The sequence below is a fragment of the Eutrema salsugineum genome, unplaced genomic scaffold (genome assembly GCF_000478725.1).
Source record: "Eutrema salsugineum unplaced genomic scaffold, Eutsalg1_0 scaffold_12, whole genome shotgun sequence".
Lineage (NCBI taxonomy): Eukaryota > Viridiplantae > Streptophyta > Magnoliopsida > Brassicales > Brassicaceae > Eutrema > Eutrema salsugineum.
Window position 1 is genome coordinate 9,033,474 of NW_006256895.1, and position 15,695 is coordinate 9,049,168.

A 15,695-nucleotide genomic window follows, 5' to 3' on the forward strand; every position below is an offset into this window, starting at 1 on the left:
CTTGAAGAGGGCCCTCAGTATTCAGTTCCTCAAGCAACTCATCAGCCAACTGATCCATTGTCTTCACATAGAAGCATTGACCTTCTATGGTGGGTTTCTTCATCATCTCATTCACATTAAACTTAAGCTTCTCAGACCCAAGTTGAAGTTCTATGATCCCACCTCTCACATCAATAATAGCTCCTGCTGTGGCCAGGAATAGCCTACCCAAGATAAGAGGATCAACTGGTTCCTCATCCATTTCCAGCACAACAAAATCAGTTGGAACCTCAAAACCACCTATCTTGACAGGCAGATCTTCCAACATCCCAACAGGTAATCTAACTGATCTGTCTGCAAGGATAAGAGAGATGCTTGCAGGTTTGAACACTCTAAAGCCAAGCTTCTTTGCTATGGAGAATGACATCAAACTGACAGAAGCTCCCATATCACAAAGGCATCCAGAAAATAGTAGAGGTCCAATGGCACAAGGGAGTGTGAAACTCCCTGGATCAGTCAGCTTTCTTGGAATGGACATCTTCTGAATGATGGCACTGCATTCATGACTTAGTACCACCATGCCTTGAAGCTCTTTTGTCTTGTTCAGAATGGCATCCTTCAAAAACTTACCCATCTTTGGCATCATTAGAAATGCATCAATGAGAGGCATTGTGAGTGGTGTCTCATTGAGTGCCTTCTCAAATACAGCTCTTGCCTTGTCTACAAGCTGCTTCTTAAATCTCCTTGGAAATGGGAGCTTGGGTTGGTATGGAGATGGTGGCACATATATCTTTTCTGGTTCAGGTTCCTTTTCTACCTCTTTACCCTTTTCTTTCCTTGATCTCTCAGCAACTTGATCATCTTTTAAGGCTGCCTCCCCCTCAGTTTGATCATTGTCCTCAATGATCACATTGTTGTGCTCAATACCAGGTAGCTCCTTTCCACTCCTCAGTGTAATGGCTTTAGCATATTCCTTGGGGTTGGGTTCAGGTTTCCCAGGTAGATGGCCTTGGTTCCTTGAGCTAGATGCCTGGTTTTGCTTCAATTCCTTGATTTCCTGCTGCATGCTGCATTCTGGCTTGCAAATATCTGTTGACCCTGAAGCAGTTGTTGCAGAATCCCAACCATATCTGACCCCATCTGTGGCTGCTGCTGAACCGCTAGTGGCTGAAACTGGTGTTGAACCGGTGCTTGCTGCTGGAACTGCGGTGGACCAAACCCTGGTGGTGCCTTTTGCTGCTGCTGTGAACTGAAACCAGTACCCTGAAATGGTTGCTGTTGCTGACCAAAACCCTGATTCTGAGCAAACTGATTCTTGGGTTGAAATGACCCTTGAAAGTTGTTTTTGGGAACAAAGTTCTTTGGAGCTTGAGAATTGGGATAGACCTGGTCTTGTGGGTTTGCTACATTGGGATTCCTGTAAGAGAGGTTCTGATTGGCATTGCCATACTGATATCTCTGGAACCTCTGATTCCCAATGTAGTTAAGCTCCTCCTGGGTTAGACCTTCTTCACTTATGTTCTCAAAGATTTGAGAAGGTTCCTCATACTCTCCTACAAAGTGCATTGGCTTTTGAGTGGTGAATTTCAACTTGTCCAATTCATTCCTCAACTCCTTAACTTCTTTAGTGAGCCTCTGTTCTGAGCTTGAACCTTCAGATCTATTTGATCTGTCATAGTCTTCACCATAAGTGTCATTGCTCATTGGTAAGTTCTCCACTAGCTCTAAAGCAGCATGAATCTCCTTTCCCAGAAAGTTTTCATTGGAGGCAGTATCTAGCTGGTTTCTAATCTTGGGAAGAGCTCCTCTATAAAGTGTGCTGAGAAGAGAAGCCTCACTAAACCCATGGTGTGGGCATTGGTTGGTGTAGCTCCTGAATCTCTCATATGCTTCACCAAAACTCTCATTGCTGTGCTGAGTGAAGCTAGAGATTTGGTTTCTTAGCTTTGGTGTTCTGGAGGTAGAGAAGAATTTAGATAGAAAGGCTTGCTTGCATTGCTCCCATGTTTGAATGGAGCCTCTTGGAAGATTATTCTCCCATTGGTGAGCTTTGTCACCAAGACTGAAGGGGAATAATTTGAGCTTGAAACTGTCCTCAGAAACTCCATTTATCTTTGTCAGGTCACACACTTTATCAAATTGATCCAAGTGTTCCAAGGGATCTTCCATTGCTAATCCATGGAACTTTGAGCTCTGGACCATATTCAACAAGGATGCCTTCACTTCAAAGTTGTTGTTTTGCACAGGTGGTGCCTGAATTCCAGCTCCATACTGATGAGAATTTGCCCTGTCATTTTCTCCAACATAGACCTGTGGCTGCTCATATCTCCTTAGCTGGTGTTGGAAGGGCTGATGTTGGTGGTGCACCTGTTGTCTTTGCTGTACATTGGCCTGATGCCTCTGCTGATGAGATGGAGCTTGTCCCTGATGGACATAAGCTTGCTGTTGATGCACCTGTTCCTGATGAACATTACCCTGATGTAACCCTTGACCAACTCCATTACCAGCTGCATTACCCTGAGCCTGCTGCTCCTGAGCCGGTTGCTCAATGTCCACCACATGCTCTCTTTGATCTTCCATATCAGCCTGATCAATCTGTCTTCCACGCCTGTCCCTTCTCCTCCTTGGTACCAAAAGATTAATGTTGTCGTATAAGGGGAAAGGTGGACCACAGCTTCTTGATCTGGACCTGGTGTTCATGCACCTGAAATCACAAACAGAACTTGAAAGTAATCAGTAAAAACAAAAAAAATAAGTACTTGATCTCAAGAACAGATCAGAGCCTAATGCTAAACACTCCACAATTTGGCAACGGCGCCAATTGATAGACATGACTTTTTAGGTTTTAGGGCTATCAATCCCCTTTGTCAAAGTAGTATAAGGGGTATCAATCCAAGAATGTGGTGATAGACACTAAGCTATGTGATCAGTTTCTCAATTCAAGCAAAGAGGTGAGGTTTTGATTGATTAATGACAGCTAAAAACTTAAAACAAGATTAATGACTAAAGAAGTGATCAAACAAGAACTAAGCAAATGACAAGTGATGAGAATGTATGTATGATGATGAGAAAAGTCTTAGACATGATAGTGGATTAGGGTGCCTTCAGTGTTAAACTAGTGAGCTAATGAATCATGTAATCAAGCAAACCATTCAACTTAAACTTTATTAATCAAGTTAATCCTCTCATGATGGTATCAATTTCTATGCTAAAACAGTTTCTAACCTAATCATCATTAGTGAAACATGAATTAACAAGCATTAAGAACCAGTTTAATCTGTCATTTATGCATATAAACAATCATTCCCATGATGAATAACACTTAAACCTCTAACAACCTTGTTCAGGTATTTCATCAAACACTTTTGGTGCATGAAATGTCCAGAATCTAGACCACATATGATGTGTATGGATCTAGCATTAAGAACAGGTTGTAGAGAATGGAATATGAATGATCTAACCCCTAAGCTCACTAATCTACCACTTAAGCACCCTAATCTACATATCTAAGACCTTAATATGGGGTTTACTCACTAATCATGATCAACACACTAGATCCTTTGCAAGATGTGTTGTTAATCATGATTAGAAGTGTGATTTGATGATGAGAAATGATAAAACAAGATGGAAAACACTCTTCAAATCGATATTAAACTCAAAACAAGGTCTTAAACAATGGTTCTTTCACCAAAAAGGAAAGGAGACTAAGGATAAGATAAAAGTTTTCTCCAAATTAGGTCTAAAAAGTATTTATAGTGGTCTTGGACGAACCGGGTCAGCCCGGAACAAACCGGGTACTGACCCGGCTTTGGTGGGTAAAGATGAGGTTTGCCACGGTCTAGCAGTTCTTGGTCAAGCCGTGGCAAGTGACCGTGTCAAGTCCCAAAGCTTCTGTTCTTGGATGAATCTTGGTGCCACGGGTTCCCTCTGCTCGTGATGCATGACCGTGTGAAGTCCCGAAGCTCTGAAGGATCCCAAGTGTTGTCTTGCCACGGTCAAGTGTAGACCGTGGTGTGGAGACCGTGTCAAGTGCCGAAGGATTGCATCAAGTGCCACGGTCAGATGTGGACTGTGGCAGTTCATCGTGACTTGGACCATCATCTGTTAGAATGCTTCGGAGGTTGCCACGGCCAAGTCTAAAGCCATGGTGTGGAGACCATGTCAAACCCCAAAGAACTGCATTCAAGTGCCACAGTCAGATGTGGAACGTGGCATTCCACCGTGCCATCCTTACACTTAACACAATTTCCACGCTCTTGGTGCTCGAAGGATATGTGTGTCTCTATCCTTCCGGAACTCACGCCTCACAACTCCAAATGGAACGATCTCAACTGTTCTGGAAAGAAGACTCAGTTATCTCAAATCTTGATGAAGGCCCTGTAGACTGAATCGGTCTGGAAATGCATCGTCCTTCGCAATCTTTGGAGCTCATTGGGTCGGTCTAAAATGGCAGCGAGACGGGTGTGCCTTCCGACGAGCCTAATATTCTGCTCACATCTCCAAACGGGACGATCTAAAGTGTTCTGGAAACTAGACGTAATCCTCTTGATTCTTGATGAAGACACCGGAGGTTGAATCGCATTGAAGTCTTTCGTCCCACGCGATCAAAGTGAGGGTTTTGTCTGCACCAAACCATCTGTCCGAGTTGCTGTACACAGGCCAGGGTTCCTCCATGATCCCAGCTCCAAGTTGCTCCAAAAAGTCTCCAAATGACCTGAGAACACTCCAAAAATGCAGGACACTCTAGGACCTAATGCAAATCCTAGACAAAGCTAGAACCAAGGACAAACTCTAACAAAACTAGCTAAATGTATGCATGAGACTCAATCTTTGGACAAAAATGCAATCCTAAATATGACAAATTATTTAACCGATCTTGTACAAAGGCAAATTCTTTCTTTTTTGAACCACATGATATCTGCTCAGGATGTCTGAGATACATCCCCATACCCCTTTCTCTTGATATTCCACACACATTTTTTTTTTATATCTCTCTTTATATGGTGATCCATCTTGTTTCCAAAGGTTATTGACGATTTGGTTGGGTTGAGTTATTGTCTTGATGCTTCCCCATATGTTTTTATAATCTTTAAAATCTTTGCACATTGCAGGACGTTTGCTTAACACAATAAAATGTTATCATCCGGAAATAAAAGATGTGAAACTCTAGGGCTTGCCTGTGCAATCCTTAATCATGTGATCCGTCCCTCCTCTTCCGCCTCATTCATGAGGGAGATAAGAGCTTCTGTGCATAATATGAACATGAATGGGGATAGCGGATGTCCTTGACCCAAGAAACAAAGTTTTCCACCCATGAGAGAGAATTCCGTTTATAGGGAAATTATAACATACCACAGTTATCTAGGACTTGTAAAATGAGTGCAGAAAGTGTCTTGGGCCTTAGATGGGCTTCTGAGGTTTGGATAGAGGTCTAACGCGGGTGAGAGCTCCTGAGCTGCAGTAGGGAGGTGTTTTGCCAGGGGTGAAAACTCCTGTTCTTCCTAGACTATATTGATTAGCCTTCAGTGCATTGATGATATCTGAAGATCTAACCATTGGATTTTATTGATTCCAAGTGTATTGGAAAGCTGGTTGTCTCCTCTATAATCTCTACAAATTTGGGGATGATCGGACCGTGAGAAAGTCTTCTTTGGTTACCAAACTTCTAACAGCCTGAATATATCCAAAAATGTACTTTTGCTCTTAAATGCACTCTAAGAATCCAAGTTTCCGGAAAAGTCTTTTAAAACTCCAAAACAAGGAAAACACTTATAATATCCTTAAAACCGAGTTAAAACACCTGGGTAAGATATTGAAAGTGATCCATAAAAATGGTCAAAATCAGGTGTGATTAGATAACCCAAACTCTTTTGTCGTCCAAAAAAGGAAGTCCATAAATCTAACTAAACATGGAACTGAAAAGCTTGAAATAAAATTGATAGAAAACTATATAAAAAACCGTGCTGGGATTAGGGTTCATCTCTAGGGTTCATGTTCTATGACACAGGAAATTTAGGTAAGGATTTTCTATAACTCTGAAACTATGATAGACACTTATAAGATTAGCCAACTCTCTTCACCCTAATCATCTAATCACTCATTCTCGGTAATTAACTCTCGCTCTCATGTCGGAATAAGATCATGCATTTCAGATCGGAATCCATCTCGGCTTATGTAACCTCCATAGGTAGCTTTCATCTCCTACAACGGGGACATGCATAAGATCCAGTTCAGGTAATCCAGATACAATACTCTCGTGGCTCAGATTCGACCTTTGATCGGACTCTGGGTGATCAATCCAAAGAACTGCTTTGAGATTGGGATGAATGAGAGAATCATTTAAAAACTTGAAATCTTTTAACCTAAAAACCTAGATATCAGTCGAACATGGGATCACCTTTGATGGTCCTTTCACCCAACTAGGTGACTAGTGATAACACCGTATTTGTACCCATTTTCACCATTGATTTCAAATGCTTTTTCAAAGGTTTTAATCAGTTTTGGGAACTTTTATTATGATTTCTCTATATTTGTAGTTTCAAGGTGATAACACCGGATTTTGACCATTTTTATGGATCATTTTAATATCTTTTACAGGTGTTTTTACTCCATTTTCAAAGGTTTTCAAAGGATTTCTATGTTTCCGGATTTTAAAAGACTTTTCAGGTAATTTGGGATAAAGAGGCACAAAATGGAACAAAAAGACTCTTTTGGATAAATGCAGACCGTCAGAACTCTCATGGAGAGACGAAGATCTTCTCACCGTCTGATCACCCTCAAAATTGGAAAACTTATAGAAGAATCAACCAGCTTTCAAATGCACTTGGTTTGGAGACATTCCAACGGTTGGATCTCAAGATATTCCATTAGCGACCGCAGCCAACAAGCTATTTGCCGCGGTCAGAAGCTTCCCGACCGCGGCCAACAAGCCAATTGCCGCGGTCACAACACTCCCGACCGCGGCATTCAAGCTCCGACTTAAAGCCCACTTATCTGAAGCCCAAAGTCATTCTCAGCCTCAATTCCGGAACCCTAGAGACCATGGAGTATTGGAGACTATAAGTACATGTCATTTAGGTCGTTTTTAGAGAGAGCCATTCATACTTTACAGAAACCCTTTTCCTTTAGCCGTTTTTGTGAGATTTTTGTAGAAGATTGTTCAAGTCCGAGTTCTTCAATAGAGAAGCTTTCTTTATCTCTTTTCTTTACTGTTTTTCATTACTTTTATTAAAACCAATGATGATGTCGAACTCAGCCATGTCTGAGTAGATCCCGAGTTGGGCTTAGGGTTCCCGAAAGGGGCTCTCATAATCGATTAAGACATCTAGGTTTATAGATCTGGGATTTTGACCTGTTCTCTGTTTATTCTTGTTCTTATTGCATGTATGCTTGATTGATCACCTAGTATCTGATCTAGATAGTTAGTGTTGCGAAAGTTTTCATTAAGTATCAGCCCTAGAATGAAACAGGCGATTTTTCCGTAGGAGTGGAAACCTACCTGCGGCGAGATCGTGAGTATTGACGAGTCTTGTGCAGCTCTTGCGTTCTCTCCCTTCCAGGGCCAGAGTGGAAACCTACTGGTCAGGGTTGCGAGAAACAGTTGGTTATGATCACGACAGTGACGTAGTCATACCACCGTACTCTAGCTCTAGAACCCATATTTTGTTATCCTTCAATCCCAATCTATCTACACTAATGTTAAAACCGATTGTGATCCCTTAGAGTTCCCAAAAGCTCAGCGTTTTTAGCCATAATTTACAATTCCATCAATTTTTGCTTGCTTTCTTAGACCTGCATTTCAATTTCCTTAGTTCGTTATTTACTTGCTTTATTTACCTTTCATGCGATATCTTACTTGCCTTATTAGCCTTTCAATCGATATTTGCCTATTCTAATTGCATTCCATTCGATTTTTTTACCTGCTTTTTAGGATAGATTTATTTGCGTTCTTTTGTTTTAGTTTAATTCGCAAGAAAAACAACCAACCTTTAAAACCAATTTAGTCTAGACATAAAGTTAAAAAACCGTAGAAGAATACCAGGCACACAAATCTCTGTGGATTCGATCCCTAAATACTACAACTGATTAGCTGTGCACTTGCGGCTTTCATTTGTTTTGTTAAGGGTAAAACTTGTTCCCTCACGTAGCGAGCACGCATCACAAGGCTCTTTTCAGGAAACTTAGAGAAAAAGATGGCAAAATGGAAGAACTCCACATTTTTAGCTCAGAGTCAGACTGTCAGAAGTTCAGCCTAAAATGAAGACTTTCTCACCGTCTGATCCAGCTCAAATTTGTAGACAATCAAGAGGAGACAACCAACTTTCCATAGCACTTCACATTAGGAAGATCCAATAGTGCAATCAAAAGATACATGGACAACAATTTGACTAAATTCACCAGTCCCAAAAGACTCTTACCTGCGGCAAACAAGTGTTTTGCCTGTCCCGGAAGATTCTCACCCCAGTGGACCCATGCAAAGCCACAAGGCCTATCATCAAAGCCCATTTCACTATTTCTCTTCAGAGAAGCCTTAAATGAGACCTGGAAGACCCTAGGATTTATAAATACATTTCTTAGCAGCCCTAAACGGGTGTGTGCTCCTGTAATGAGATTTTGAGCCATCAAACTTTGTTTTCCTAAGATTAGGCGATGGAGAAGGGAATTTTTCCCTAGATCCATTGTTCTTTCTCCTTTTTATCAAATTAACCTTTTTTGTTTCATCTTTTGCATTATTTCATGTCTTTTATCACTCCTTGCATCATGTAGATTTATCCCAGAGAGTCAAGTTTCTAAAGAGCCATCGATAGGCATATATGTTCGATTAGGATTTCTAAGTTTCTAAACCATATTCTGGATCTTATCTCTTCTAAGTTGTTCATATTGCATGAGAGTAGATTCATGACCTATTCTCTGAGCCTAGGATCGATGAGAGCCACGAGAGTGCTGTATCTGATTATCCATACCTAGCTTCAGAAGAAACATAGTCGCTACAGGAGTCGAGAGCTGCCTGTAGAGAAGATGTGAGCAGACGAATTCAATAGTTAATGCATGATCTTATCCCTAGCATGAGAGCGAGAGTTAATTGTCAGATTTGAGTGATTAGTTGATTAAGATGGCGAGAGTTGGTTAATCATACAAATGTCTATTCCAGTTCCATGCAGATCCCAGAAATAGATGAAGATAAATCACCCGGAGGCTAATTGGAAATGCTTTGACATCGATTAGAGTAAACCGGAGAAGTCTAAATAGCCCACTATGAGTCTAGAGTCTATAGTTTGAGCCGAACACCTTGGAGATATTCTTTTAGTAACTCATTTGCATTATATTTTATTTCCTGTAAATATTGGATTAGGTTTAGTTTAGGACCCATAACCGAAAATCCCAAAACCCCATGTGATTATGGCTTTGCTTACTTTCCCAGTTTGGTTTTCTTGCAGATTAGAAATCTTCCTTGTGGATCGACACCCTAAGTCCTACAACTTACATCTGTGCACTTGCAGACACTAGGGTTTTATAAATTTAAAACTTCGGACCAATGGGAAAAAAAAGACGAGCAACCCTAGACCCACCATCAAGTACTCATACATGGCTGAGCTTGACATCATCATTGATTTAAGAACTAGAAAGCAGTAAAGTAAAGAAAAACAGTTGCAGAAAAACTTCTCTTATTGAACACAGAGTTTGGCGATGAAAAGCTTCTACAAATGCATAAAACTTTACCTAAAACTACAATGAAGTTCTCTCTCAAAGAGATGAAATAGGCTCTCTTACAAAAGACTTCAAAATGAGTATTTATAGTGTCTTGGGCCTTAGTTTAGCTTCTGGGGTTTGGACAGAGCTCCACCGCGGGTGAGGAGGCTGAGCCGCGGTGGGAAGGAGTTTGGCCGTGGGTGAAAACTCATGTTCTTTCCGGACTGTGTTGATTGGCTTTCAGTGCATTGATTATATCTGGAGATCTAATCGTTGGATTGCATTGATTCCAATTATCTTGGAAAGGTGGTTGTCTCCAATTTTGGGTATGATCAGACGGTGAGAAGGTCTTCTTTGGTTGCCAAACTTCTGACGGCCTGAATTTATCCAAAAGTGTACTTTTGCTCCAAAATGCACTCCAAGAATCCAAGTTTCCTGAAAAGCCTTTTAAAACTTCAAAACATGGAAACAATTTATAAAACTTTAAAACTAAGTGAAAACATCTACATAAGATATTGAAAGTGATCTATTAAAGTGGTCAAAATCAGGTGTCATCAACTCCCCCAGACTTAAACCTTTGTTTGTCCTCAAACAAAACAAAAGATCTAATTCCAGAAAAGAGGTTTGAAAATCGCAGGAACTAAGAAAATATCAGAGACCATGCTTTTAAACTAAAGTTAATCATTATGCTCAGATTAGGTATAGTCTATAAAATTTTCAGCAAAATACAGGCATAACTAGTCCGTTGATCCATAATGTGAAAGTCTACACACTTAGATCTATCTTCCAGTCAACTAGCTCTTAACATTCATTAAACGTTCATGTGGTTCTCATCAAAAGGGAACTTAGTAAGGCAATCAAGGCTAGGTATTCAGAATGACTTTTTAAGGGGTGAGGTTCTTGGTGTTTAGGGTTACATTTTTATTAAGAGATAAGATATTATGCAAAACAGCAAGAGAGGATGGAGCTGTATATATCCACAGTTTCCAGTCACATTCTTCTTGCTTTAAGATTTCTGATCTCCTTTCTGCAGGTTCTTCTTATAACTTCCCTAGACTTGGATTTTTTTCCAGGTAGTAAAACCAATACTCCACAGATGAATACTTGTAGTCTCTGCTCCAAATAATTTCGGCTATCCTAGACTCTTTTAGGCTTTTGGTTTCTTTTCCTTTCATTTTTTTTCTCTTTTTCGATTTTTTTTTCTTTTTTTTTTGAGAAAGGAAAACCGCCTTTAGATGTAGAGTCTTAGGGAGCACAAAATTTACCTTTACAAATGAGCTTCTTGAGCAATCATTAAGTTTTGATAGAATTCTTGATACCCCACTTTCTCAAATTCCTGCAGTATTTCTCTTAAGTGACAGAAAACTATGTTGTTATTCCCTCTCCAGCGTTTTTGCACATATCTGTCGATACAAACTAAAGAGAGAATGCATGAGGTTTGAACATAAAAGTTTGGGTTAAGGGTGTGGTACCAGCTAAAGATGAAATGGCCATCTAGGACAACAAAGAGTGGTGGCAATAAGGTAAAGATGTCCTAGATGTATATCATAATGCCTGCCTAAAACCAATGATGAGAAAATTAGATGTCAAGTTTAAGTTCAAGTAAAATGACCTAGTATATCCTGTCAGAAAAGATCTCCATGAATAGAAATCCTCTGGTGGGAGTTCGTAGTGCAAGTACTCTAGCTACCGCATAGTCTAGTACTAACCACAAAAAGAACTACCATGTAAAGTCTAGAAGCACATGGGTCTTACTCATCATAGTTTTGTGTCAAACATTCTTGAAAAACACTAAAGGTCTTTTAATAAGTATAGAAAATGATAAATAAAAGCAAGAGAGTCTAAAAGAAAAGAAAAGAAAATGATGATAAAACTGTGGGTATGGTGAGGTGATGGAATAGTGCCTATGTCTCATGGCTGTCGTCTGTCTCTGTGGCAGAGGAGTCATCATCAAACCTGTGGTTCTTCTTCAGAAACTTCTTTATGCGCCTGTTGATCCTCTCCTGCTGGTCGAGCTTCTTCTTCAAAGCTGCAAAGTCTGCATCGCTCCTAGTGGAAGGGGACATCTTCAGGATGAACTAGGTCTCTGATTAGATGTTCATTCCAGTCTTTCGTCTCTGGTCTGATGAGAGAATGGAAAAGGAGTTGTGGCTCTCTGAAATTAGCATGTCGTAGTGCTCTAGCCTGGTGGGTCAGGATAATTAGGATCCATGGTTCATCCCAAAGCTTTGTGTTATAGCCTGAGCCTATTATCTTTCTAAGTCCAAGTTTCAAAAGTGGTTTTGCGGTTATAATACTACGCCATCAATAGGATGGGGAATACACCTGCCGATCAACCAGGGGACAACTCTGTCTGTAGTATCGTCCTCGGAGCACTCTTACCAGCAATGATGATGGGTATTGAATGAGCCACCATAATTGCTTTGCAAGGAGAGCTGTATTAAAATCGTGTAAGTCTCTGAAACCCAAGACGCCCAACTCTTGGGGAATACAGATCTTGTCCCATGCGATCCAATGTAAGCCCACTATCTTGTTTTTTACTCCACCAAAAATTTGAGATGGCACTTCTAAGCTTGTTTGTAACACCATTAGGTAGCAGAAAACATGAACATAAGTCGGGATATCTTGTGTAACAGATTTAATCTGTACTTCTTTTTGACCATGTGTTTACTCTATTGTTTAACTGATCTTGTACAAAGGCAAATACTTTCTTTTTTGAACCAAATATCTGCTCAGGATGTCTGAGATACATCCCCATACCCCCTTCTCTTGATATTCCACACACATTTTTTTTCTATCTCTCTTTATATGGTGATCCACCTTGTTTCCAAAGGTTATTGACGATTTGGTTGGGTTGAGTTATTGTCTTGATGCTTCCCCATATGTTTTTATAATCTTTAAAATCTTTGCACATTGCAGGACGTTTGTTTCACACAAGAAAATGTTATCATCCGCAAATAAAAGATGTGAAACTCTAGGGCTTGCCCGTGCAATCCTTAATCAAGTGATCCGTCCCTCCTCTTCCGCCCATTCATGAGGGAGATAAGAGCTTCTGTGCATAATATGAACAGGAATGGGGATAACGGATGTCCTTGACCCATGAAACAAAGTTTTCCACCCATGAGAGAGAATTCCCTTTATAGGGAAATTATAACATACCACAGTTATCTAACATTGTACGAAATCGTTGATGCGGGCTAGGGTTAGCTGGTCGCGAATAAGTTTTAAATTTATAAAACCCTAGAATACTGCAAGTGCACAGTCGTGCGGTGTATTACTTCGGGTGTCAATCCCTAGGGAGGATGTCTGATCTGCAGAAACTTCAAACTGGTATGAGTAAGCCAAAATAATAAGCTCAAGGATTTTGGTTTGGTTTTGGGTTTTTACGGGAAAAGAAAAGACAAAATAAAACTAGACCTAATGCTAAACTAAATCGACTAAAGACTAAATATGAAATAAGGTTGAGTTGCTAAGGACAATCTACGGGATGCTCGATTCAAACTATGGTTCTAAACTCATAGGGGGCGATGCAGACTTCCCGTGTTTACCCTAATCGATATCTAAGTATCTTCCGACTATTCTCAGGTAGAATATCTTAATCTATTTCTAGGAACTGCATAGAACTAGAATAGACACTTATATGGCTAAAAAACTCTCGTCATCTTAACCAACTAATCACTTAAACTCGATAAGTAGCTTTCGTCACTTGCCGCGAGTAAGATCACGCATTACTAATGGAATTCGTTTTTCCTCACATCTTCTCTATAGGTAGCTTTCATCTCTTACAGCAACTATGTTCTTCCGAAGCTATTTCCGGCAATCTGATACATCACTTTTGTGGCTCTGATAAATCCTAGGTTCAGAGATTATTTAATGACGTAACCTCATGCATTAGGTTCAACTTAGAAGATATGAGATCTAGAATATGGTTGAGAAAAACTAGCAATTCCTATTGAACATATGTGTCCATTCCATGGGTCCTTAAAACTCAACTACTAAACTACTTTAATATGATGCAGGAAAAGATAAACAGGTATGAAAGATGCATAGAACTGAAAATAGTGTTGTATAGATAGGTAAAAAGAAAAGAAGGAGATAGGTCAAAGGTTTAAGGGAAGAATCCCTTTCTCCTTCGCCTAACCTTAAGAAACAAAGTTTGGTGGCTCAAAAACTCATTACAGGAGAACACACCCGAAAGGGCTGCTAAGAAAGCTATTTATAGGTCTTAAGGTCTTCTAGGTCTTCTTTAGGTCTTCTGCGAAGAGAAATGACAAAATGGGCTTGATGTTGGGCCTTGGAGCTGAGTTATGTTTTACCGCGGGTGAGGGTCTTCGAGGACTGGTGAAATGATGGTTCACCGTGGGTGAGAAGCATGGGGTGCGGACAGAAGGTGTTTTCCCGCGGTTCAGCTGAAGTTTGGACTGGTTGACAGGATAACTTGATCTTCATGTAACTTTTGATTGCACCGTTGGATTGTCCTGAAGTAAAGTGCTATGGAAATTCAGCTGAATCCTCTTAAATGTCTCCAAATCTGAGCTGGATCAGACGGTGAAAAAGTCTTCATTTGAGACTAAACTTCTGACGGTTTAACTCTAAGCTAAAAATGTGGATGTCCTCCATTTTGTCATCTTTTTCTCTAAGTTTCCTGAAAAGAGTCTTGAAACTTCATATATAGAAAAACAGTAATAAAAACTCCTAAAACTAATTAAAACCTTCGAAAAAGCATTTGAAATCAATAGTAAAAGTGGGTACAAATACAGTGTTATAAACTCCCCAGACTTAAACTTTGTTTGTCCTCAAACAAAACAAGATCTAAGCTTGAAAAAAGCTTTGGGCTGAAATCATTATAAACTCAAAATCATCAGGAACCATACTCCTAGACTATAATTAAGCGCAATGCATCAATCAGATATAGCCTAACAAATTCTCACCAAAATACAAGCTTAACTAGTCCGTTAATCCGTCATGCAAAAATCTACTAACTTAGACATAACTTCCAGTCAACTATCTCTCTACATTCATTAAGTATAGGCGTGATTTCTCAAGAAACATATCATCCAAGGTAGACGGTGTTTGGTAATGGAAAAGGACATTTAAGTTGTAGAGTTAAAGTGTTTAAGGTTACCTTTCAGCTTCCGGAGGATGCAAGATATTATGCAAAATCCCTAGAGAGAATAGATCTCTCCTTCTTTGATCTTCTTTGTAACTACCTCAGACTTAGACTTTTCCGAGACTCATTAAGAAAAACTCCAAGTCTCTCTAATAATGATCTGAAGAACCCTTGGAACTCATGGCATACCATTAGACTTCTCTTAGACAATTCCTTTCCCTTTCTTTTTTTTTTTATGTATCGATTTTTTATCGAAAGGGGGAAAGCCATTTTTGATAGAGAAAAAGTCTAAGGTTCGATCATATACCAAATTTTTGAGTTTCCAGGATTTAATGATGCTATTCGGGAATCTCCTCCACCAATAAGGTACAGTCCTCATCTTCAGTGACTGAAAACTGTGTTGTTCATTTTCTCTCTGACGTATTTGCACATATCTGCATATAAGACAATAGAGAAACAAGAGTGCATGTGGTCTGAAAGAGATAGGGTAAGGTGGGAAACTAGCTAAAGATAAACTAGTCATTCAGGATCAGCAGAGAATGGTAAAAAGGATAAGAAGTTCTGAATGTATGATTCATTTCCCTGGTTTAATAAATTTAATGAGAAATAAAGTCAAGATAAAGTCCAAATAAATAGAGCTAGTATTACCTTTTAGAGAGAATCTCCATGAATAGATTTCCTCTAATGGGAGTTCGTAATGCAAGTATTCTAGCTACCGCCTAGTCTAGTGCTAATTCTTGAAAGAGCGATCATAAAAAGTGGTGTAGAAATAAACAGGTTGGTCATCATCACATATTTTTGTCATCATTCCCTCAAATGTATTTGTATTTTGAAAACACTTTTTTAGAAATCAAAAATTTTTGAAAAGTTTTTTTAAAAACTCGAAAAATTTGAAAAATATTAAAGAAAATGCAGA

At 39.7% G+C, this 15,695-nt stretch overlaps 1 non-coding gene across 1 annotated transcript; it reads left to right on the top strand.

The window, feature by feature from the left end:
* The first annotated feature begins 1,819 nt into the window (after nucleotides 1-1,819).
* Nucleotides 1,820-1,926, top strand: LOC112089399. Its single transcript, XR_002901037.1, has one exon. It is a non-coding gene; the product is annotated as a small nucleolar RNA R71 (small nucleolar RNA).
* Nucleotides 1,927-15,695: the final 13,769 nt, after the last annotated feature.